Here is a 25,889-nt window from a genome sequence, read left to right on the forward strand (position 1 = left end):
ATCTATCTATACCATATTAGAGAGATAACAATATAATGTGCTTTTTATAGGTCTAGCTGTCCCCATTCTCTGTTGTGCTATTAGCATAGATTGCAGCCTAGTCTGCGCTTGTGGATAACATTCTTTTGTTTAATATTGGTTTCGCTAACTGTGACGCTACGTATCATTTTTGCCGATCTGGAGATCGTGTTTATAATTCCTGTTTGTTCATTTGACACGTGTGAGTAATACACGCTGCTTCAAATTTTTTTTTGCAATTGCTTATGTTGGGTGGAGCGATGTTTGCCCTGTTCCTTTGGCACTTTGCGCATGTGTGCATTCACGGTGTGGCGCCTAGAGCGGTGTTCACTTGTTTGCCATGACAACATACGTACACGCACAATGACGTAAAACGTACGTCGTTTACCGGAGTTTCTTCCAGATAAATAGATCCTTTGAACGCCGATTCGGGTTCTCTCCTTCAGAGTTTTAGAAGAAATGCCACACGAGTTGCAGGTGAGCTGATGATATACTCCTCACATTTGAGACAATGCCTTTAGCGTCACTTTTATTGCCACGAGTGTTATCCTGTAGGTAAGACGGCTAGCGGGATCATTCACGTGACTGATGGGATGCGTGGTCTAGCCACGCTTTATACAACTAAGAGCCCGTAATAACATCTTGTTTTGAGACCTCTAACCCGCACAATAGAAGGGGTTATATAGAGACATAACAGGTGTTTTGCTCATTATAACGGGGGACTATCGGTTTTTGGTTCCTTTTGAGAGAAGGCTTCACAGTGAGGATACTCGCTTGTAATTTGAGTGAGTCTTATCTACTCATAACAACAACACATAATATTGTGAAACTTTGAGACTATATTGGGAGTGCCCACAGTAGATTAATGATACATTATCAGTGAAATAATTCCTTTCCTTGGTGTACCTTTACTATGGTGTCTGCAATATGTATAATTTTGATATTGCTAACAAGCAATTACGTTTCCTAATAGCATGTCGGACTTGTGTGAGACTCTGCTGATGATTGAGTAAACACACAAACAATATGCTATAGGTAAGAATTTTAATTCTGCCACTGAATACTGGGTTATGGTGCACACGGGTGTATGTTCTAAATTGTTAAGATATAACTTTATTATTTTACAGAGCCTTTTGATCCATCACACAGAACGACATTGCGTCTGATGGTCAAGAGATTGTGGCTTAAGTATAACATTTTGATTTAAGCACTTTATTGGCAGAGTGACTATCCTATGATCCTGATGAATGCCCCAAACTATTTTGTCACCAAGGCAGAAACATGTTGATCCTAAGATAGGGTATTTTTTTCAACCCTATAATCACTTGCATTTTAATTGACTACTACATAGGCAGGAAGAATAAAGGTGTTGCCCTTATGTATATAGTTTTTTGACTACACTTACACGTTTTCCTTTTCCTTTGCACTCTGCCCCTCCTTACCATATTGAGTTTGTAGATCCAACCCGTGCTTTGCACTCCTGCTCTTTCCCTCCTGGGTGAAGTCGTAGCCCACACGGGGTACCTTGCGGTCCCCGTGTGTTGGAGGAACCCAATGATGAAGCATGTTACCCTCGGATGAGTGAGGGTTTTTGTCCATAACTTTGTTATGCCCGTGTCCCACAACTTTTTATATTAGTCCCTCTATAGAGCTACCCTATATTAAGTGTGAGTATCAAGCTTTGCGCAATGCCATAACAGGTGGAGTAGAGTTCCAGGGCTACCGCATCCCCGCCAACAAAGGCTGTCGCAGCGAGATTGCCACTTAGCTATTCGGTCGGGGGTGTAGTACCAATGTGACACAATCTTGAAAGCCGTTTTGGCATGACCCATGGAATGTGTTGTGTGGTGAGATCTGTAGAAGACATCCTCCCATTCCTTGTCAGACAATGTGCGCCCCAGTTCCGCCACCCATCGTTTCTGCCCAGCTGTGCGGCCTTTCGGGATGGCCCTAGTGAGAAAGGAGTATAGTTCAGAGATGAGTCTCTGATTGTCCTTCTTACCAATGACCCATTTCTCAAACGGCCTAATCGGTCGAAGTGCTAGGGGGCCCCGGTGACCCAGTGCGTCATTTGGGAGTGTACAAAGAGATCAGCGCTGTGGAGATCATAGTTTTCCTGCAGCTCCTTAAAGGGGATGAGACCTTTGATATTAAACAGATGCCCTAGGTGGTTACAACTCTCCTCCAACCAGTGCGCAGCAAGATTATTGTCCATTCCAGGTGGGAATGCAGGGTTTGAGAAAATCAGGGTCAGTGGTGAGGGAAATGTAGTCAAGTTGGCTCACTGAGAGACCCTGTCCCATGTGAGCAATGTAGGGCGAGTGACCGGCGAGGAGTAGAGTCCCCAGGCGCATTCAGATCTCGGCAGCCAGGCATCCCACCAGATGTTGGGGCCTGCCACCGTCTGGTCCATTAAGACCCAGTATTTCTCTGTCATAGGATGATTCCACTCCACAAGATATCGTAAGAGTGAAGCTTGGAAGTAGAGGGTAATGTTAGGGAAAGCGAGACCTCCCCCCTTCTTGGGGTGTTGAAGTAGGGTCTTCTGCAACCGAGGCGAAATCGGACCCCAGACAAAGCGCTCGATCACCGTCTGAATGTAGTGCAGCGCGTGAGGCGGAGGCCCCTGGGGTAGTGTTTGACACAGATACAGGGCTCGCGGCAGCACATTCATTTTAACAGCAGACAACCTTCCAAACCAAGTCAGGGGCAAGCGCCGCCAGCGAGCCAGGTCTGCACGAATGCAAGATAAAAGGGTAGTGTAGTTCACCTCTGCTGTTTTAGCAAGGCTCTTGTGGAGGACCAATCCAAGGTATGTAATACCATCTGACACCCAGTCAAAGGCGAAGCAGGTCCGAAGGGCGTCGACCATTGGCTGGCCTGCGGTAAGGTTAAGTACCTGAGACTTCTGCATGTTAATTTTAAAGCCAGAGACCTGGCTGAAAATCCATAGGTCATCCACAATTGCCGGCAGGGAGGTCAAGGGTTGCGCTACCGAGAAAATGACGTCATCTGCAGAGAGGCTGATGAGATTGTGATCTAACCCTAATGGGATACCATGTGCCAAAGGGTTGTCCCGAAGCCGTTGAGCTAGGGGCTCCATATTAAGGGAGAAAAGCAAAGGGGAGGGGGGCAACCCTGCCTTGCCCCTCAGCCCACCCACGAAGCTATCCGAGAGCAAGCCATTGACCCTGACAGCCGCCATCGGAGCACTATAAATGCTTGCTACCAAATTCCAAAACCGGGGCCCCAACCCAAAACGCTGGAGAGTAGTGAATAGCTATGGCCAGTGCACACAGTTGAAAGCTTTTTCTGCATCGACCGTGAGCAGAAGGGCTTCCTCTCTGGACCGTTGCACCTTATCAATTAAGTGGCAGACACATTTGGTATTGTCCCCACATTGTCGCCCCAGGATGAAGCCCGACTGGTCCGGGTCAACCAGACCCGGCATTCGGGAGTTCAGCCTGTGCGCCAAGATGCTAGAGAACAGCTTCGCATCTATATTCAAGAGGGAAAAAGGCCGATAAGAACTACAAAGCTCTGGATACTTCCCCAGTTTGGGGATGACCGGTTTTAACTATTTTTATCTAAATATCTTCTCTCATCCTTCTTTCTCTTCTTTACTAACAAAGGCTGAGGTCAAAAACATTTGAGTGCTATTGTGAGTTTGAAAGGACTCCGGGTTCACCTCATCCTAAGAGACAGCTCCTTTCTCAATGGAGTTCAGAGAGACAACTTAGGAGTCAATCACATTTACTGTTGGCTGGCCACATACAATTTGGGACTCCCTTATCAAATGTGCGTGGTCATCCAAGGTCTACTAAAGTCAGCAACATCATTGACTATGAGCTGCTAGTGGGATCTGTGGTGTCTGAGCTCCCATAAATCAAACATTGGCTCATCTAGCTCTTCCCTTATGTGCGAAGGCTAGAATGCAGGCTTGAAGATGCTTGCCGAGATGGAGGATGGGATGAAAGGAAGGACTTGGGTGGATCAAATCCCTTGTTATTAATGATGTGGTTGTCATCGGTGGTCTCTTCAATATGGGATGAGCAGTCATCATCAACAGAAGCCTCTGGTAGTAACTACTTAAAAGGAAAGGTTCTCAGTAACAGAAACCAGACAAATTGCTTTTGTGTGATATCTGTCAATGGGCAACAATCACCTTTAACCCCTTCAGTGCCCATGACGAGATAGTCTCGTCATGGAGCGGGTTGCGCTGTGCCCATGACGAGACTATCTCGTCATGAACCCCGTCCGCTAATGAAACGCCCGGCACAGGGCGTGGAAAGGGCGGGGCACAGAAGGGGTTAATCTGGTTTATACAACTGTCCATGTAAGAAATTATGTTGTTGGTTGAAGGGCATTGAAGTCCCACTCAGGCAACAACCACAATCCTTGGTGAACCACAAAAGTCACTGAACTAACCTGTGCTTAACCCTCCCTCTGGTATCTTGGCCCAAACCACTCAGGCTTAACTTAGAGGCAATATGTACAGTAGTTATCCACCACACAAACAGTAATAAAGTAAAAACACAACACAAGAAATATCCCAAACCAATTTAGAAAAACAGAGTAAATTCTAATAAATACAACAATACCAGCACAACAAACATTCAATCAATAGAACTGGAGATAATCAATTTTAAAGTGTTAGGTGAATATAGTGGAAAGAAGCAGAAAGTGCCAACTTTGGTTATCTGGTTGCATCTCAGGCAGACCTCGATGGAGCATGCGCTAAACCCAGAGTTCAGGTTACTCTCTCTGAGAGTTGTAACTTACCTCCTTGATGCAATGCTTCGGGTCGCTTGGTGTCTGTCCCGATTTGGAGGTGTGTGGTGCTGTGATGCAAAGCTCTGCATCGAATTTCATAGCGCTGTATCGCATTCTCATGAGGGAGTGCGAGGGCTGCAATACAATGTTCTGCATCGAACTGCATCAGTTCTAATGAGGGCTTGCATGGGCCATGATGGGAGGTCCGGCATCAAGTTATGTTGCCCTCCAATGGATCCAATGAGGCAGTCGTTCAGGAGCAACCAGGGGCTACGATGATGAGTTGCGTCACGCTGCATTGTTCGGATGAGCCCGCTGATCAAAAGCTGCGAGGGGATGCAGTGCAAGGTCTTGCATTGAGTTGCAAGATGCTGCACTGGAATTAATGGAGCCCACAGTTAGGCACAGAAAAGTATACACTCTGTTCCCAGCCAAGGTTGGAGGTCCTTGGGGTCAGCTCTTGAGGATCAGAACTCACTCCAGTCAGAGGCCAGCAGCAGGGCTGAGTTGGGTCCTGTTGGAGGTCAAGAGAGGTCCAATTGCAGCATGTCGGCTGTGCAGTTGCCAGGAGGCCTTTGGAGCTTGTACGGGGCCTGTAGCTCACACAGAAGATCAACTAAACATGGAGTCACTCTTGGTTAGCTTGGGATGCTGGTAAGCAGGTTTAGTCTTCCTTCTCAGACAACAAGGGAGTCCTCAAGCAGCAGGGCAGTCCTTCTTCTGTAACTTCCACAGGTCCAGGAGTGTTATGAAGAGTGGATCTGGAGGTTCAATATTTATACTTGGTGCCAGCCTTTGTGTGCAGGGGATTACCTCTCCTACCCCCAAATCTGGATTTGGAAAGTACTTTCCCTTCCCCTGTCCAAGTGCCACACTGTCTAGGGTGACAAAAGACAGTGCAGGCCTGGTGTCAGATTTTTTTCTGTGTGTAGAAGGCAAGCCCTTAGAAGTGCAAGTGGGCAGGTCACACCTCTGCCCCAGCCATCCTGGCTGGACGGCCCATCCAGACCACATCTAGTCCCCTTTGTGTCACTGTCTGGGAGGAATACATAAACCCCAACAGCAGAGCCATTCCGTAGTAATGTGTCCCAAAATATTGCAGAAGGCAAAATGGTTAGGACAAGGAAATGCCAACTTTCTAAAAGTCGTGTATAAGTATACATTGGCCACTCTACTCACATTGAACCAGGGTAAATATAGGTTAACAAGGAACAGTGGTTCCTTTAGACAATCAACATGTAAAAAACAATAATAAACAGCACAATGGCAATAATCGAAGGCAAGGAGACGTCAGAAAGAGAAAAGAACATATATCACAAAATATTCATAAATTCAAGTTGTTTCTGTGAATGCGTATTTACATTATTCATAATCAAGTCCATGGTGTCCCAAGTGAAAGTGGAACCTACATGTCAAGGTTGAAACTTTTTGTGACATAAAACAAGGTTTAAAAAATACAAAGACGACTGTAATATGCAATGAGGGATCAGAGCCTCCTAATGCAATGGTAGGGGCTGGGAAATGGTTCGCTTTGCGTTGTCGACGATGTTTTGACCCCACTGTCAATAGGGGGTCTCTTCTGGACCTAACAATGGAGGGACACCTGGAAAAATGTTAACCGATGAATCAGTACAGAGGTTCTGGAGAAAACACGCAAAAAAGGTAGAAATCGCTCCTTTATGGTAGCTATCCATACCTGAGAATGAGAATCACTGTCAGAGTTCAAGTTCCACTCATTTATACAGCACCATATTATGGGTCAGTTACAAATTTTGCTTTTTTCCATTTGCCTCCCAAACAGTGCCCGGCTGGGCCCTATGTGAGTACCCTCCTTTTTAACTTCACTTCCTTATGGTGTACACTGCACACTGTGACAGTGATTCTCATTCTCAGGTCCAGATACCTACCATAAAGGAGCGATTCTTGTTAAACTTTCTAAAAGTGGCATTTTCACATTTAAAGAGGATTTTAGTTTACAAACAATTTAAGTTTAAAGAGCATATTTCAACTTGCTCCCAATCTAAAGTTATTACGTATAAAATATAATAGGGTATTCCAGAGTCAGTCATTAGGAGTGATTGGCCTTACAACAGTGAAAAACGACTTTAGGAGTTTTCCACTGCCGGGACATGTACCCCTTAATCACAAGTCCTATTTTTTTAAATACAGTGCACCATGCCCTATGAGACTTTAGGAACTACCTTAGGTGTGACTCCTGAGTATTAAAAGGGAAGGTTTAGGCCTGGGAAAAGCTTTATTTTGTCAGGTCAAAATTGACATATAAAACTGCACTAGCAGGCCTGAAGCATGTTTTAAAAGACTACTTTAGTGGGTGGCAAAATTAGTGCTGCTGGCCACTAGTAGCATTTAATTTAGAAGCCATGGGTACAGGTAGTACCATTTACTACGGACACACAAGTAAATTAAATGTGCCAATTAGCTGTTGTACAGCTTTAGGATATTTTAAGGGGAGAGCACAAGCACTTTAGCACTGTTTATCAGTGGTAAAGTAAACGGTGCTAATGCCAACAAAAACAAATGCAGCAAAACAGGAGGAATGAAGCCACAAAGGTTTGGGGGAAGAGCATGCCTAGAATGTCAGGTATAGCAGGCTGCCAGCACCACCCCCTTTAATTAGTTAGTAGGGACACTAAGTGGAAAAGGGAGGCTGAATACATCATACAGCAGAGATGGATAACTCCCTCTTTCATCTGTCCTTTGGGTTTGTTTTATTTTTGCCTGTCCTTAATAGAAATGTCAACCTCTATCTCATGGAAGACAGATGTGTGGATAGCAGATGCCCTCCCAATGTCAGATGCACCTATCCCCATCTTTCTGTTTTTGAGGAGCAGCCATGTCGAAAACTACTACTATGAGATGTGAGCCTGGTAAAGTAAAGGGACATTTCTGCTTTACTGGGGTTACAAAGGAACCCAGAGTAAGGAAGTATGCATCAGAACATAGCACAATGCAGGGTCCTCAAAAGAGAGTGGGCAACGTGAAGGCTGAGTAGCTGCCAGGGCAAACACACAGAAGCCATGTGTAAAGAAGGCAGAAGAATGTATTGCGAGCTTGGAGGAGAAGAACGGGAGGGACTTTCAAAGGATGGAATAAGACTTGCAGCTGAAGAGAAAATAATAATTACAAAAAGGTGAAAGTCAGGGGGAACGGAGGCCCACGAAAAAAGCATAAACCAACACAGGAGAGATTTAGCAAAGAGTAGCAGAATAAGTCGCCTTTGTAAGAAAGTGAGCCTAAGACAAAAAAAGTTGCATGGGTGCATTCAAAGCAATCTTGGAAAAAAGTAGATGGAGGTAAATTCAGATTTTCCACAACTTGGGTGGGTAGAAAATCATGATTTTCTTAAAGACACGGAGGCTGATATTGTGCATATATCTTTAATTGCAAACTCACAGCAGCAACATGAAACAATGTAAAGAATTTAGAACATTACTTTAACATTCCAAAGTCCACAAAATCCTGTGAGAGGCAGCCATTTTCCTTCTTTAACGCTGCGAACAAGTCCATAAATTCGATCCATATCAAAGAACTGTAAAACAAAGGATAAACTCCAAACACCAGACGCTTCTCCAGAATGGATCACTTCTTGATGTCTCCACCTGAAAGAGTCAAGAACAAAGCATTAATGGGTGGGAACACAGGGAGGGATAATATCAGCCTCCGTGTCTTTAATAAAATCATGATTTTCTACCCACCCAAGCTGTGGAAAATCTGAATTTTTTGGCAAGGCACGGAGGCCAATATTGTGCATGTTCAAAGCCTTGCCATAATATTCTCTACTGGACAATCCACAGGCTTAAAATAAAACTTCTTAAACACAGAGTCAGAAGACCAATCAGCTGCAGCTAAGATAGCTGTTAAACCACCACCCAGGATAAAGGCCTTAGAAGCCATAGCTCTTCTAGTAGAGTATGCACCAAACTTATTTAAGTTAATCTCTGCTCTAAACATGACCTTCTTGACCCAGCGAGCCAAGGTAGGAGCGGAGACTGCTTTATGTGGCGGTTTGAAGAAAATAACCAACTGAGCTTGACTGTTTCTTAAGGATTCAGTCCTCCTTTCGTACTCACATATACATCTCACCACACAAAGCTTCCTACAGTCGTTAAGACTCAGGTAGAAAATAGTACTAGATAAAGTTTTGGTTCTTTTTGAGATAGAAAAGCAAACACCCTCTGGCACAAACAACGCCCTGTAATCTCTAAATCCCTAACATCTTATACTCTCCTGAAGGAAATAAGACACAGTAACATAACTAGTTTGAGTGAAAGGTCTTTGAGATTAAGAAACTCGTTTTTGTTCCAACTCATCAAAACCCTCAAGACAAGATCCACATCCCAAAGGGAAGAATACTTTGCCCCAGGAGGAGCCTTAATTCTAACACTTCTCAAAAGTCTCCTGACTACATCATGTTGTCTGATAGTGATGCTATCCACTAAATCATGGCTTTTTGAGATAGCTGACCTTGCAATATTAACAGTACTATAGGTTTTACCGTCATGGAAAACCTCCAATAAGTAGTTGACCACCTCAACTAAAGGAGCTGATACTGGATCCAAACCCCTCGAAGTACCCATTTCCCCCAGACCAACCTGTATGCCTTTGAGGTCCCTGGTGCCCATGACTCCTTAATGAGCTTTGAAGCTTCCGAAGATAAGCCTTGCATTTGCCAGGCTCTCTCGAAATCAACCAAGCTATGAGTTTTAAATGACCCTGAAGAACCATCTCGTGGAAACCTCCTGAAGTGTTTGTTAACAAATCCGGCACATCCGGAAGAAGTACCGGGTCGGCAATCAACATCTTCATAACATCTGGATACCAGACTTGAGACATCCAGAATGGGGTTACGAGAACTATCTCCGCCCTGTCTTTTCTCACATTCAACAGGACCCTCTGAATCAGAGCAAAAGGGTGAAATGCGCAGCACCGAGGCTCGTTCCAAACTTGCATTGAGGCATCCACCGCCTCTGCAGCTGGATCCGGCCTCCAACTGTAAAACCTGCAAACCTGAGCATTTACGCGATTCGCAAAGAGGTCTAGTGCAAATGGACCCCAAATTTTGTTCAAAGATAAGAATATTATTCTGTCTAACCTCCAATCACTGAAATCCTTCATTTGCTGTGAGTTCCAATCCCCAAATGAATTGCTCACCCCGGGCAAGTATTGAGCGAGAAGCATGATGTTTCTGCTCAGGCAAAAATGCCAAAATTCCCTTGCCAAATCTGCCAATGCCTTTGAACGAGGACCCCTGAGTTTGTTGACATATCTTACTGCAGAAATGTTGTCCATCTTTAATAGGACGCAACATTTGACTTGATCCTTCGTGAAGCTCTTCACTGCAAATGAACCTGCCAACAACTCCAAATAGTTGATATGCATATTGCTCTCCTCCCCTGTCCATTTTCCCACCGTAGTCATCGAGCCACATCTGGCACCCCAACCCTGAAGGCTGGCGTCTGATTCTATAATCATATCTGGAGAAGGGCCAAAGATTGCTTTCCCGTTCCAAGCCACAAGATTCTCTAACCACCAGACTAGTTCCACTTTTGCCTCTGAATCTAACTGTACTTTCTGAGAATAACTCACCCCTTTGTTTAGATACAAAGTTCTCATTCTCTGCAAAGCATGGTAGTGAAGGGGAGCTGGGAAGACTGCTTAAATAGAGGTTGTGAGAAGCCCTATAACTCTGGCTATTCGTCTCAAAGGAACCACAACGTTCATTAACAATCTCCTCACATTCCTGCGGATCTCCCTGACTTTCTCCATTGGTAACTTCAAGACACAATCCAAGGTCGAGATCTGAAAACCCAGAAATACAGTCTCTTGACTGGGGAACAGGCAAGATTTCTTCCTGTTTACTATAATGCCCAAATCCTCTATAACCCTGACTGCTAAGGTCGTGTGTTCCTGAGCTTGTTCCTTGTTCTCCGACATAATGAGAATGTCCTCCAAATAAATGATTAGTCTTATTCCCCTTGACCGAAGCCAGGCTGCTATAGGACGCATCACCTTCGTGAAGCACCAAGGGGCAGAAGTCAAACCAAAGGGGAGGCTCTTGAACCTTCGCGTTGTCCCTTTCCAAATGAACTTCAAAAGATCTCTTTGATTTACACAAACAGGAATAGTTATGTAAGCATCTTTTAGGTCTAGGCAAGTCAACCAATCTCCTTTCCTCAAAACATCTCTCAACATGTGAATACCCTCCATCTTGAAATGGTTGTATTCCACCCACTCGTTCAAGTCCTTCAGATTTATTACAGGCCTCATAGTGTTGTCTTTTTTCTCTACCAAGAAAAGATTGCTTATAAAACCACCTGATGAAATCTCTGCCTTCTCTATGGCACCTTTGCTTTCTAACTCCAAAACTTCCTGACTTACTAAATCCTCCTGTTCCTTTGCGAATCTTAGAAGAGGAGGTCTCCTTCTCCTTACCTGAATTGTACTTTTTTACAAAATCTATTTGATAGCCTACAACTGTCTGAAGGGCCCAAAGATCTGAAGTGATTTCCTTCCATCTGTCCAAAAACAGAGCAAGTCTGCCACCCACCTTTGGTTGAGTAGATAAAGGGTCTTTTTGCAAACATACCTTGAAAGCTGGTTCTCCTTTCACCTCTAAAACGGCCTCTTCCTCCTCTCTGTCTTTGAGGGTAGAATCCAGGAGAGTAGGAGCCTGCTTGAAAGCTTACAGGCCGGAAAGCACCTCTCGCGAAGGAGCCTCTAGAAATACCATTTCCGCGGCTGGGGAATCGGCCCCGTAATCTCCCGGCCGTGCCAAAAACTCGCCTAATGTCCTTTTGTGCCTTTTGAATAGAATTAAAGGCCCCAGCATACTTGGCCTTCTCTTTTACGAATTCCTCACCAAACAGTAAACTATTGGCCAAATGGCCTGACTCTCTACTAGTGAGATCCGCCATTTTTGGATTGATTTTAAACAAAAGACTCTTTCTCCTCCCAGTACAGAGGGAAGCGTTGGCATTACCCAGCAAGCAAACGGCCTTTTGGACCCATTGGCGCAATTCAACAGTATTAACAACGCATTCTCGAGCGTATGCCTCCTCACAAAGATCAAAAATCTTGGTCAGCGGGCCAAACACGTCAAGGAGTTGGTCTTGGCAACCCTTGAGCCCTTTTTCAAGCCCCCTTCTTGTGTCCCTGCCCATCTTATTAAGGAAGGTAAGCATTTTAGCATCCAATTCTGGAGTATATGCAACCTTGTTAGCTAGGGAAGGTCTAGGACACTCTGACCTCAGGCGTGTTCTCACTTCTTTAGGCATCTCTTTCCTTATCCAGAATTCAACGTATTGAGCAACATGTTTAGCCGTCACCCATTGTGGAGAAAGTGGGTGCTGGATGGTATTAGGTTCAAACATTAGCTCGCGAAAGGGATCCGTCACCTGTCCCAATGAATCAACATCCGAGTCTTTCTTAACCTTTTTGCTCGGAACATCATCCTCATCCGAGGAACCAAAATCAGATGAGCATGAAATGACAATGTCCCCACTGCTTGAGGACTCATTGCAGACAACGGTTCTACGATCTCCTTTATTGGCCTTTATAGCCTCTTTCCTAGACTCAACTTGAGTTTTGTTCCTGATGCCTTTCATTAAAAAAGGCCCCTTTACTTTTGCCTTCCTTCTCTGAGGTCAAATGTTTCCTTTTGCGGGCGACCTTTTTGCCCGAACCACTTGGAATGGGATCATCTAAAACCTCCTCCACAGACCAAAACTGTTTTTCAGAAGAAATTGCTTTAGAGAACTTTTTTCTATTTTATTCGCACAATCATCCAACTTCTTTCCAAGCTGCGAAGCCAGTACAGACATAGCCTCATCAACAAATTCCTTAACTTTTCCTCCCAGAATATCACCATTTTCATTATTATTTTCCATATTATCTCCTTCCCACAACAGAGTTCAAAACTTCCTCAAAATCAAAAATCTGATAAACAGCACAGAACACCACTTAAAACCACTATAAGGGTGAACTAGCCTCACAATATAACAGTAAATATGACAAAAAACGAACACTTGCCTCAAGATACTCCCAGGTGAACTCTATATGACAGTTTTTATGAGAAGAATCTCAGTGTGACAAAAAATAACCGATTTCTGGCTCTTTTGCATGTCCAAAAGATGGCTGCCAGACTATCATAGACAAGATAATAAAATTCCCAATTCAAAATGGCCACTGTATCATATGATGCAAAAACAGTGGCCTCTATGGCTCAAAAATACCACTATGAGTTTTTTTCAATATGAAAACTAACTTGAAACAACAACACTTTTGAAGAGAGAGTCTTATAAAGGTAATCTCGATGTTCTTACATATGTTAACATTTAAAATTTTATATACGAGAAGTAACGTGTATATTTAACGAGCGTGCAACTTAATTATTAAACAATCTTCTCTCTATGTTCGCGTGACACCGACAGAAAGAAAGAGACGCGTCCGTTAACCTTGCGCGCCTCTCAGTGAACGGGCCGGGAAAAACGCTTTAAAGAACAGAGCGTCTATGTTAAGCACCAAGGGGCAATGAATCTTAAAATTGGTTGAGCGTCCTTGCGATACACTTAAAAGCAAGGACGCTCACCAAGGCAGTTCCGAAATTAAAAACGGCGAGAGCGCACTATTTGATTTATGCGCGAGCGCTATCAATCCGTCGCGCTCGTGCTGAAGGAAAATATTTAAGGAATGAAGCCTAATTTAAATCATAAGAGAAAGAAGAGGGGAATAAACATCGGTCCATACATTCATAAATGAGTAGCAATTTTAAGAACCGATAAGAAAACTATAACTAAATTGACGAATTTTAAAATTAAATATTTATAAGATGCAGACATTAATCAAATCAATACCATTTGTACAGATAATTTAACATATTTCTATTCATGCATTAAAATGTAAAATCATCAAAATATAACATCTAAGTTAGATCAAATGAGAGTGAACTTATCTCAGCTGTGGGCAGCAACAAAGAAGGAATATGGCTGCCTCTCACAGGATTTTGTGGACTTTGGAATGTTAAAGTAATGTTCTAAATTCTTTATACTGTTTCACGTTGCTGCTGTGAGTTTGTAATTAAAGATATATGCATAATATTGGCCTCCGTGCCTTGCCATACAATCATTTGGGCCTTGATTTCAGGGTGGGGGTAATGAGGTATTTACCTGGGTGGGTAAACGCCGACAGTGAAGTAAGGTATTTACTGTGTCTGGTAAATGCCTCCTATTCTGAGTTTAAATTCAGAAATGGGGCATAACATGCTCAGGTTAGTGTTTACCAAACTTCCAATTTCACATTACCCAGTTCATAGCGCTCACTTTTTTTCCCTGGTAAATGTCAACAGATGAGACCTGTCACAAATGACATGGGAAATAATTGCAGGGGTACAGAGTTCATGGCACCCTGGGGCATATTTATGGAAATAGTGATGCAGAGCAGCGCAGAAAATCAACTTGCTGCACTCCCCTGTATCACTGGGAGATGGCAGGAAAGCTCTGTATTTCCTGTCCTTTCCCCCTGCACTGGGACAGTTTCGGCATGCTAGCGCCAATGCCTGCACACTTTCACCATGATGCAAGGGTACTGGTGTTGTAGGCAGAATTGTTTTAGTGCTGGAAGGGGCACCTTCCAGTGCAAAAAGAATCCATAATGCAACACACATAGAAAGAGGAAAACGAAGAGAAATAAAGATATTTCTCCTCGCTATATCACAACGGGAGGCATATCTTCTTGGCGCATTGCCAGGTTTACCAGGCTTGGTAAATATGGGAATGTGTAAAAAAACATGGGATTTGTGTGGGAACACCCACCGCAACGCCCATGGAAGGTCTCAGAGTAAGGCAACGCAGCGATTTGCGCTGCATTGCCTTACTAAAGATTTATGAAGCCATTCTGCATAGCTTCATAAATCTAACTTAGAGGCTTGCGTCACGCATGTACAACTTTGTATGGTGCAAACGTGACACAAGCCTCTCTTAAATATGCCCTCCCCAGCCCGTGTTTAACGGGTGCAACTCTTCATTTGATAAGGGGACAGGAGCAAAATGGGCCCGGACCAGGCGCTGAGATATTTTTAATGCTACATAACATCACTGAGGTGCCACAATGTCACCTTTATTACAAAAAGCATGACTTCGTAAACGTGAAACAAAAGCAGAAATAGAGAGCGCCAACATAGGAGTAAAAATCAAGAAAGTGATCGGAGGTATTCAGCATGGCTGTCTTCTCTCTTGACCCTGCAATCTACCAAACGCAGCTCTTTTCATGTGTTCCCTTCATATGGAAGCACTGGAAGGCCTGGCATTGGGAAAGAAAAAAAAATGGAAACCGGCATGTGCATTTTATCAGAGCTAAAACCAACTGCTGCTCTAAACATTCTGTCGCCAGTTAAATTGCAGGAAGATTGTTTGAAGATCGATGTCAGGCGTTTTTTCTTTCATATTAAAAAAATGGACAAACTTTCCACTCGACCAGCAAAGGGGAAAAACTCGGTGAGGCCTGAGTGTGGGAAAAAAAACAGCCGGGCTAGAGTGCATCCCGCTGATGGCTTCCATTATCCCATTGATTAAAAGAGAGTTTCTTCCCCCGAACCCCCACAAGCCGCTAACCACAGTTATTTCATGGGTTCCTTCAGTGCCCTACTTATTTCATACACACATATTCAACTCTTGCGGTTCAGACAGTTTGTGTTTTTGGGTATTCAGAGAGAAAAACACGATGGCCTTTATAATTGGACGCAATAGACTGCTGGCATGCAGGGAAAGTGTTCCCTGTGTTAACTGTTCATCCTCTACAGCCTTGAGGCCCAAGGAAAAGTTGGTAAACTAATGACAAAGTACCCCAAGGTGAAGTTTACAGATGTACAGTAAATTATTCTCTTTTTTAGAAATGCAGTGAATATGAAGCGCAGAAAGCTGTCATCTACGTCCATTTTGTGTATTATATTGCCAACTGTTAAATCCACAGGCTGTTCTTGAAATGCAGCTTTGTTTTTAGCCACGTCTATCTTTCGTCGGGGACATCATTCATCTACCACGACCAGTTTAGATTTATACCGCAACGCAATATGTTCTCCAATATACGACAACAGCTGTGTGTGCTTCTTGCCTTTGCCACAGCCTCCCAGAAGGCCCTTCCCATCTCTACTGACACATAGAAAGCCTTCAATTCTTCACGGTAGGATTTCCTTTACGCTCTATGGAACTGGGTGGGGGGTTTATTGGCTGGACATGTCTCCTTTATGCTGACCCATCGGCGCAGTGATCTCAAAATCCTGTACGGTGGAGAGTGGCTGACAGCAGGGCTGTCCATTGTCCCTCGGACTTGTTGTTCATCGTGGTGGGACCCCTGGCCCCCACACTCGGCACAAGTATTCACTATAGCGGTTTGCATGTTGGAGGCTCCCTCTATGCTGTCAACTTGCTACTGTACTTACTTAGTGAGCGCTAGCACTTGGAGGGTGCACATGAGGAGCTAGACACCGTTGGGGCTCTATCAGGGCTGCATGTGAACTGGGTCAAGTCAAACGTATACCCACTGTGTGCTCAAGCTTCACTAGACCACTCCCAAACTTGACCACGTTTTTCAGTGGGAGAAGAGTATGTTCCAATATCTTGGAGTCAAAGTCTACCATTTCGAGGCTGCTCTATTCGAGGACACTGTGAGAGTCACACTGGCCTCACTGCGCCAACCGTTGCAGGTCTGGCTATCACTGCTTTTATCGGTTATGGAACGCGTAGTGCTTTTAAACTGGTCTTCCTCCCCCAGCTCCTGTCCCTCATTACTTATCCAGCTCCCTAGATCTTTGTTTAGAGAAGCAGATGGCCTACTGAACCAACTCCTCTGAGGACTGGAACATCACCAAATTGAGTTGAACAAGTTCCGGCTACCTAGCCATGAGTGCAGGACGGCCATCCGTGATCTTGCACTGTATTACCTGGCGACACAGCTCAGGTGGCAGATCACTGGAGAGGACAACATTGAGGGACCTAGCCCTACACTCCAGATTCGTTCCCTCTTGCCCTATTCTACGAGACCTGCCCGCACCGAGAACAGGTGCTCGCGTATGCCTGCCAATCCAGCTTTTGACAGCTCTGTGGTTCGCCTGGGCACATGCCCTTCAGCCCACCCAGACAAGACATCCATCCACTAAAGACTTCCACTAGTGGTCCTATTGCACCTACTCCATCAGGGAGACTGGTCTGGGTTGCATGATTCTTGTCGCAGCAGCATTGCCACCCTCGGAGACTGAGTTTGAGAACATTTCAGGACTTTTCTGAGGAATATGAACTTCCTCCCTGCCGTTATCTGTCATATTGCACAATCACATCTGCCGTACACCATTCTTGGGGTTCAGGAGACTTGAAGTCATTACAATGCGAGTCTTAAGCTAGTGTGTACCACTGCTGGTTGCAAACATGAAATCAGCCTTTTCTACAGGGCACTCCAGGCCCATACTAAAAGGCAACTTGGAAATCCTCCACGAGTATTGGGTGATCGATATGGGCCATCCTCTGTTGAAAGCGGACTGAGCTAATGTACTGTCCTCTATGCCCCAAGTTTCCCATTACGCTCGGTTTGAATTGATTCCATACTATTATTTACACAGAGTGTATGTCACTCACAGTGCATTAATCTCATGTTCCCTGGGGCCCACATCTCCTGCCCCCACTGCCAACGGGTAGATGCTGCCTGTAATCACATGGTATGGGACTGTCCAGTGCTTTCGCATTACTGGGATGCTGTCCAATGCCTGATGAACTTGGCTTCTGACAGATCTTTGGTGGTCTCTCCAAAAGTCTGCCTACTGAGGCTTTACCCCAGGACCAACGGTAGGTTAATCACTACCAGGTTCTCCGACCTGGCACTGATACCTGCTAGGAAAAAACTGTGGAAGGCCGGGAAAATCTACTACAGGCCCCTCCTAATAGGAATGGTGGCATAAACTGAAAAAAAATTGTCTGAGTGCGAAGACGCATTGCTGAGGCGGGAGGCCAGCATAATTGTGACCATGCCCAGGCTTGGGAGCAAATTCTCCATGATTGCCCTGCTGCTGATGATAGTGGGCAGTTGCTTATCTCTCCGGACCAGGGCTCCACTGCTGACTGAACTAGGACAATGATGTTCCACAGTGTGGTTTGTGCTGTAAGTTAGTTGCAGGTGTCAGTCTATCTAGGGGCTTCCTCTGTATAGGACTAGTTTTAAGTTAGGCTCTGTCAGGCTAATGCTCCCTGTTAGAACTAGGGGTCTCTAGTTGGCTGAGGTAGGTACCGTTGTCCAAATAGGGACCCTTGCTTCTAAGTCAGGGAAAGGAAGGACACCTTCTCAGATAGCCCCTGCTCACCCCCTCGGTAGGTTGGCACGATCAGCCAGGCTTATCTCCAAGGTAAATGTGTAAAGTATTTGCAACCACGCTCTCAGTAACCCAATTATAACATCACAAATGGACTCCCCACGAGTTTCATAAAAAACAATTATATGTTTATAGAAAAAAAGATATACGATGAGACCACACGATAAAACTCCAACATATGCGTATTGTAGTATTTCATCCTGTCGGTTATTAGGCCAGCAACCCTTTGTAGGTTCTTGCAGTATTAATGAGCAATTCTCGATGAGCCAATACAGTCCTAATGCAATGCTATGCAGTTTGTAATGCAAGAATCAGGCACTTCATAATGTAAAAATAATGCAGGTCGTAATGCAACAATCAGGCAGTTCGTGATGCCAAAATAATGCAATTTGTAATTCAACAATGAGGCAGTTTGTAATGCAAAAATGATGCAATTCGTAATGCAACAATCAGGCAGTTCGTAATGCAAAAATAATGTCCTTCGGCACCGATCGCGGTGCTCTGGACGGTCTCTATGCCACTCCTACTGACTCGCGGTCAGCTGCTGCCAAAATATGCCCCCAACATGGTTCTGATGGAAAACAAAGTGCAGCTCCACACTCGGGCCCCGGTACTGCCACTCCTCGGCAAATACACGCCGCAATACAGACTTGAGCGGAGGCTAGCGCTGCAAAGATGGGAAAGACCGAGAGCGTTTCTCTCGTAGCCTGCACCCCGCACCAGGCGGTGACACACGCATGCTCGCTGAGCGTTACCTGGGGGGTGTGATCTCATTCTCCTCTCCTCTCCTCTCCTTGTGGCTTGGGCCTCTGATGCGACTTCGTTGATCTTGGGCAGTGGAACTAGGACCCCCGACGGTGATGGTTCGAGGTCTCTCCTTGGCAGAGGCAGGCTCGGGCCGACAGCGGTGAATTCTCACAGCTCCTCTGAGGATGCCGGTCCGGGCCGATGACAATGACGATCGTAGCACTTCTGGTCATGCTATCGATCGAAGCAGAGAACGAGACTGCTCTGGGACACACAGTCACGGGGCAATTTCTCACGAAGGCCTCAGGCTGCAACAGGGCACACGCATACAGTGTCACTGAGACTCACTTGAGCTCTGGGTGCACATGATCACAGGGCAATCCTTACGAAGGTCTCAGGCTGCACGAAGCACATGCACACAGCGCAGCTGGGGCTCACTTGGATTCTGGGTGCACACGATCACAGGACAATCCTCACAAAGGTCTCAGGCTGCATGAAGCACACGCACACAGCGTCACTGAGACTCACTTGGACTCCGGGTGCACACGATCACAGGACAATCCCCATGAAGGTCTCAGGCTGCACGAAGAACACGCACACAGCGTTGCTGAAACTCACTTGGACTCCGGGTGCACACGATCACAGGACAATCCCCACGAAGGTCTCAGGCTGCAAGAAGCACATGCACAGAGCATCGCTGAGACACACTTGGAAACTTTTATGTTCCTGAGTTTCCACAACAGGGAGCCAGCTGTCCTCGGGCCCTTGGGGGCAAGTTACTACAGGACACAACAAAGTCCTTTCAATCAGGGGGACACAGCACACAGCAAAGTCCCTTAGCCTCTCCTTAGTTAAATCAGCAAACTGCAGGCCAGCCCCAGAACACACAGCAAGGGTCAGTCCTTCTCTTCAGTCTCTTCAGCTGTTCTTCCTTGGCAGCGGTTCCTCTTGACCACAAAGTAGTTTCGATCCTTTTCAGTCTTGATCATTCCAACGTTCAGGGGTTTCAGCTCTCATAGTTATACCCCTAAATGTCTTTGAAGTCTTTGTGTTCAGGGGAGCACTTATCCCTGTCCAAACCAATTCTGGGTGTCTCCCTGCCAGTGACTCCTTCTTCCTTTGATAGTGGGAGTCTGGATCCTCAATCACCCAGCAGGAGATAGATCCATTGTTTTATGACTGCAGCCCAGGCCTCTTCACCTTCAGGGGCTACTCTTCCCCCCTACACTCCAGATGCGGGTCAGAATGCTGCTGTCTCTCCTCCTCCCCTGGGTCAAGACATTCCCCAGAGCCTAACACATTCAAACCCAGACAGTCAATCCACAACCAGGCAGAGACACACAGAATTGTTAGAACACAAAAAACAGCCACTTCTAAAAGCGCGGTTTCTAAACAAAATTAAAAAACCAGCTTCGCAAAAAGATGTGTTATTAAATTGTGAGTTCAGGCACACTAAACTTCGACTCTCCATCTTAAGCCTATGGGAAGATAGGCTGGAAACATAGTATACAGCCTTCCCCATTCTGTCCTATGGCCAAGTTGGCCATGCAACAGTGAAAAACAAATTTGGCAGTTTTTTACTGTCAGGACATGGTACACACCTTAGTACATGTCCTACCTTTCACATACACTGCACCCTGCCCAGGGGGGTAACTTATGGCTACCATAGGGTTGTCTGATGTTCATAAAAAGGGAAGGGTAAGGCCTGGAAAGTGGGTGCACTTCTCAGGACAAGAAGGCAGTTTAACAAACTGCGCACAGGCACTGCAGTGGTTGGCCTGAGTTCTCTCTTTAGGGCTAATTGTGTGGGTGTCACAATTAGTGCTGCAGGCCCACTAGTAGCATTTGCATTACCAGCCCTGGCACACAAGGTGCACTTTACTAGGGACTTTACTTGTAAGGCAAACATACCAATCATGGACAATCAATTACCATAACACTTTACACAGGGAACACTTGCACTTTGACACTGATCAGCAGTGGCAAAGTGCCCAAAGCATCTAAGTTGGCAACACCATGTCAGAAAAAAGGTCTAGGGGGAAGGCAAAAAGTTTAGGGAACTTTAGCCAAAAAGGGCCAAGTCCAACACAACCCCCTCCCAGCCTAAAGCCAGGGTCGAACAATCAACTACCTTGATGGACTTCCTTGCTTGGGCGATAGAACACGGACACAGGCCTGCTACTGCAGGGACACACTCCTGTTCACTGCCTTCCTGACCCCAGGGAGTTCTCTTGGTCACTACTCCCTGGGCCAACTGTGCTGCTCCACGGGTACATCTTGGCAGTTGGGGGCCCTCTAGCGGTGCTGGTCCCTTGCCAACCCTCACCTAGAGCGGTAACCTTGGAAGACCCATCGGCCAGGATACTATCGCCAGTTATTCTGCCCTCCAGGTTAGAGGTGGGTTTACCCCGGTCACTTCTAGGGGACCCAGCCCTACTGGCTGGGCACTGTCCCACAGGTTTGCCCACGGGGGAACACCTTCCTCCCTTTATCTTCCATTTAGATTTCTGTGCCTGCCATTTAGGAATGGCCCCCACAAACTTCAGGACCGCAGGAGCTCTGGTTACAGATGCCCCATGCCCTCCTGATGCTAGGTGTTCTTCCACACACAGCTGGCAAGTAGGCGCTAGGCTACCAACCTGGTGCTCCTATAAGGAACCCTCATGTCTCTGGGGTGGGGTTGTGAACCCTGGGGACGCTGCTCACACTCCCTCCCTCTCCTTTGAGACAGGGCACTAGTCCGCATGCCCCTCAACTACACTGGGACCTAACTGCTCTACTTCGCTTCTCTTCCCTCCCTAATGCCTCCTCAGACCCTTGGACCCATGACCAGTGGTCGGGCTCTTGTGCAAGCTCCCAGGAATCAAAGATGCTCGCACCCTAACAAGAGTTGGTGCAATCCTGGAAAATAATTACTGAGCCTAGGCTCCCTGGGGGCCAAATTGAGCAACCCCTTCAAATCTTTTGCCATGCTAACCATCACCCAATCTTCCAGTGCACGCTTGTACTCATCTATACTTGGCACTGGCTGTGCGCTGCCACCATTCAAACTGGACTCCATCTGTTTACCCTTAATGTCCAGTTCCCTCATGCTTAACTCATGAGCGAAGAGAATCTTCTTCTCTTCCAAGGCTCTCTTGCCCTCCTCTGCTCGCTTTTCACTTTCAATGAGCAGCTTCTTCTCTTCTGCTTGAGCTTTACATTTTAAATCCTCCAACTCATGCTCTCTGACCCTTTGGCTTTCCTCCAGCTCCTCTGTGGAAAAACTCCTCCCTGAATGGTTACTACCAGCCCCTGAGGCTGGTCCTTCCACCGGCAAATCCTGTGGACCAAATCCATTCCCTGGGTCATCCTCATCCACCTCAGCATCACCTGTCTCCTGAGCCTCTTTGGCTTCCCACCAGGCCCTCAAGGATGTTTGCAGCTCCTCCTTCTTGGCGCTACTTTTCATGGGACATCCCAAAGCTCTGCCGAATTGCCTCAATTGATCAACTTTGTAGGTAAGTAATGCCTCAATGTCTAATTCTAATTCTGCAGCCTCACTGGTTTCTTGACTCCTTTGAGACATGATGTGTGTCTTAATGGTTGCTCAAAAATAGAACCAAAAATCAAAACACAATATGTGGTTGCGTCGTGGTCTGCGCTAAGCTAGTGATGTGCACCAATCACTATGTGTGAATTTGCAAATACACGTTCAAATCCCCAACCGCTGACCACCAATGTTAGAAATGGGGGTCTCTAGTTGGCTGAAGTAGGTACCTTAGTCCAAATAGGGACTTCTAAGTCAGGGAAAAGAAGGACACCTTCTCAGATAGCCCCTGCTCACCCCCTCGGTAGTTTGGCACAAGCAGCCAGGCTTTTTTCCAAGGCAAATGCGTAAAGTATTTGCAACCACACTCTCAGTAACCCAATGATAACACCACAAATTGACTCCCCACAAGTTTCATAAAAAACAATTATATGTTTATAAAAAAAAGATATATGATGAAACCACACGATAAAAATCCAACATATGCGTATTGTAATATTTCACCCTGCCGGTTATTAGGCCAGCAAGCCCTTGTAGGTTTTTGCAGTATTAATGAGCAATTCTCGATGATTCAATGCAGTCCTAATGCAATGCTATGCAGTTCGTAATGCAAGAATCAGGCACTTCGTGATGTAAAAATAATGCAGGTCGTAATGCAATAATCAGGCAGCTTGTAATGCCAAAATAATGCAATTCGTAATGCAACAATCAGGGAGTTCGTATTGCCAAAATAATGCAGTTCGTAATGCAACAATCAGGCAGTTCGTAATGCAAAAATAATGTACTCCAGCACAGATTGCGGTGCAATGGACGGTCTCTATGCCACTCCTACTGACTCACGGTCAGGTACTGCCAAAATATGCCCTTAACACGGTTCTGATGGAAAACAAAGTGCAGATCCACACTCCAGCCCCAGTACTGCCACTCCTCGGCAAGTACGGGCCGCGATACGGACTTGAGCGGAGGCTTGTGCTGCAAAGATGGGAAAGGCCGAGAGCGTTTCTCTCCTAGCCCGCACCCCGCCCTAGGCGGCGACACACGCACGCTTGCTGAGCGTTACCTGGGAGGTACGATCTCACTCTCCTCTCCTCGCGGTTTGGGCCTCCGATGCAACTTCATTGATCTTGGACAGTGGAACTCGGACCCCCGACGGTGATGGTTCGAGGTCTCTCCTTGCAAAGGCAAGCTCGAGCCGGAGGCGGTGAATCCTCACAGATTCTCTGGGGATGCCAGTATTGGCCGATGGCAATGACGATCGCAGCACTTCTGGTCACGCTGTTGATCGAAGCAGAGAGCAAGACTGCTCTGGGACACACAGTCACGGAGCAATTTCTCACGAATGTCTCAGGCTGCAACAGGGCACACGCACACAGCGTCACTGAGACTCACTTGAGCTCTGGGTGCACATGATCACATTGTAATCCTCACGAAGGTCTCAGGCTGCACGAAGCACAAGCACACGGTGTCGCTGAGACTCACTTGGACTCTGGGTGCACACGATCACAGGACAATCCACACGAAGGTCTCAGGCTGAACAAAGCACACGCACACAGCATCGTTGAGATTCACTTGGACTCCAGGTGCACACAATCACAGGGCAATCCTCACGAAGGTCTCAGGCTGCATGAAGCACTCGCACACAGCGTCGCTGTGACTCACTTGGACTCCGGGTGCCCACGATCACAGGACAATCCCCACGAAGGTCTCAGGCTGCACGAAGCACAGGCACACAGCATCACTGAGACACACTTGAAAACGTTTATGTTCCTGAGTTTCCTCAACAGGGAGCCAGCTCTCCTCGGGCCCTTGGGGACAAGTTACTACAGGACACAGCACACAGCAAAGTCCCTTAGCCTCTCCTTAGTTAAATCAGCAAACAGTAGGCCAGCCCCAGAACACACAGCAACAGTCAGTCCTTCTCTTCAGTCTCTTCAGCTGTTCTTCCTTCGCAGAAGTTCCTCTTGACCATGAAGTAGTTCCAATCCTTTTCAATCTTGATTATTATAACGTTCAGGGGTTTCAGCTCTCATAGTTATACCCAGTAGCGGCCGGTGGTGGGAGTGCTGTGGGGCAGTGGGGTGGGGGTGGAGCAGGGTGGGAGGTAGTAAACTATGGAATATGGCCCAACAGAGATAAGTAAACAAATAAATAAATAAATAAAACTAATTTTGTTGCGTGCACTGCATTGCATTTGGCAATGCAGCGCATGCAAGGAAATTCATTTTATTTATGTATTTGTTTACTTACCTCCATTGTGCCATATTCCATAGTTTACTACCCCCACCCTGCTCCACCTCCACCCCGCCCCACAGCCCTCCCACCACTAGCCGCTACTGGTTATACCCCTAAATGTCTTTGAAGTATTTGTGTTCAGGGGTGCACTGGCCCCTGTCCAAACCAGTTCTGGGTGGCTCCCTGCCAGTGACACCTTTTTCCTTTGATAGTGGGGGTCTGGATCCTCATTCACTCAGCAGGAGATGGAGCCATTGTTTTATGGCGGCTGCCCAGGCCTCTTCACCTCCAGGGGCTACTCCTCCTCCCTACACTCCAGATGCGGGTCAGAATGTTGCTGTCTCACCTCCTCCCCTGGGTCAAGACATTCCCCAGAGCCTAACACATTCAAACCCAGGTAGTCAATCCACAACCAGGCAGAGACACACAGAATTGTTAGAACATAAAAAACAGCCACTTCTAAAAGCACGGTTTCAAAACACAATTCAAAAACCACCTTCGCATAAAGATGTGTTATTAAATTGTGAGTTCAGGCACACTAAACTTCACCTCTCCATCTTAAGCCTCTGGGAAGATAGGCTGGAAACATATTACACAGCCTTCCCCATTCTGTCCTATGGCCAAGATGACCTTGCAACAGTGAAAAACGAATTTGGCGGTTTTTCACTGTCAGGACATGGTACAGACCTTAGTACATGTCCTACCTTTCACATACACTGCACCCTGACCAGGGGGGTACCTTGGGCCTACCAATGGGGTGTCTGATGTGCATAAAAAGGGAAGGGTAAGGCCTGGCAATTGGGTGCACTTTTCAGGACAACAAGGCAGTTTAACAAACTGAGCGCATGCACTGCAGTGGCAGGCCTGAGTTCTCTCTTTAGGACTACTTGTGTGGGTGGCACAATTAGTGCTGCATTCCCACTAGTAGCATTTGCATTACCAGCCCTGGCACACATAGTGTACTTTACTAGAGACTTTACTAGTAAGGCAAACATACCAATCATGGACAATCAATTACCATAACACTTTACACAAGAAGCACATGCACTTTGACACTGATCAGCAGTGGCAAAGTGCCCAAAGCATCTAAGTTGGCAACACCATGTCAGTAAAAAGGTCTAGGGGGAAGGCAACAAAGGTAGGGAACTTTAGCCAAAAAGGGTCAAGTCCAACACTCCCCCATTCCTCTAGCCCAACTCATTATTTTGTTATTTACTG

This window comes from Triturus cristatus, chromosome 9, assembly GCF_964204655.1.
Source record: "Triturus cristatus chromosome 9, aTriCri1.1, whole genome shotgun sequence".
Taxonomy (NCBI): Eukaryota; Metazoa; Chordata; class Amphibia; order Caudata; family Salamandridae; genus Triturus; species Triturus cristatus.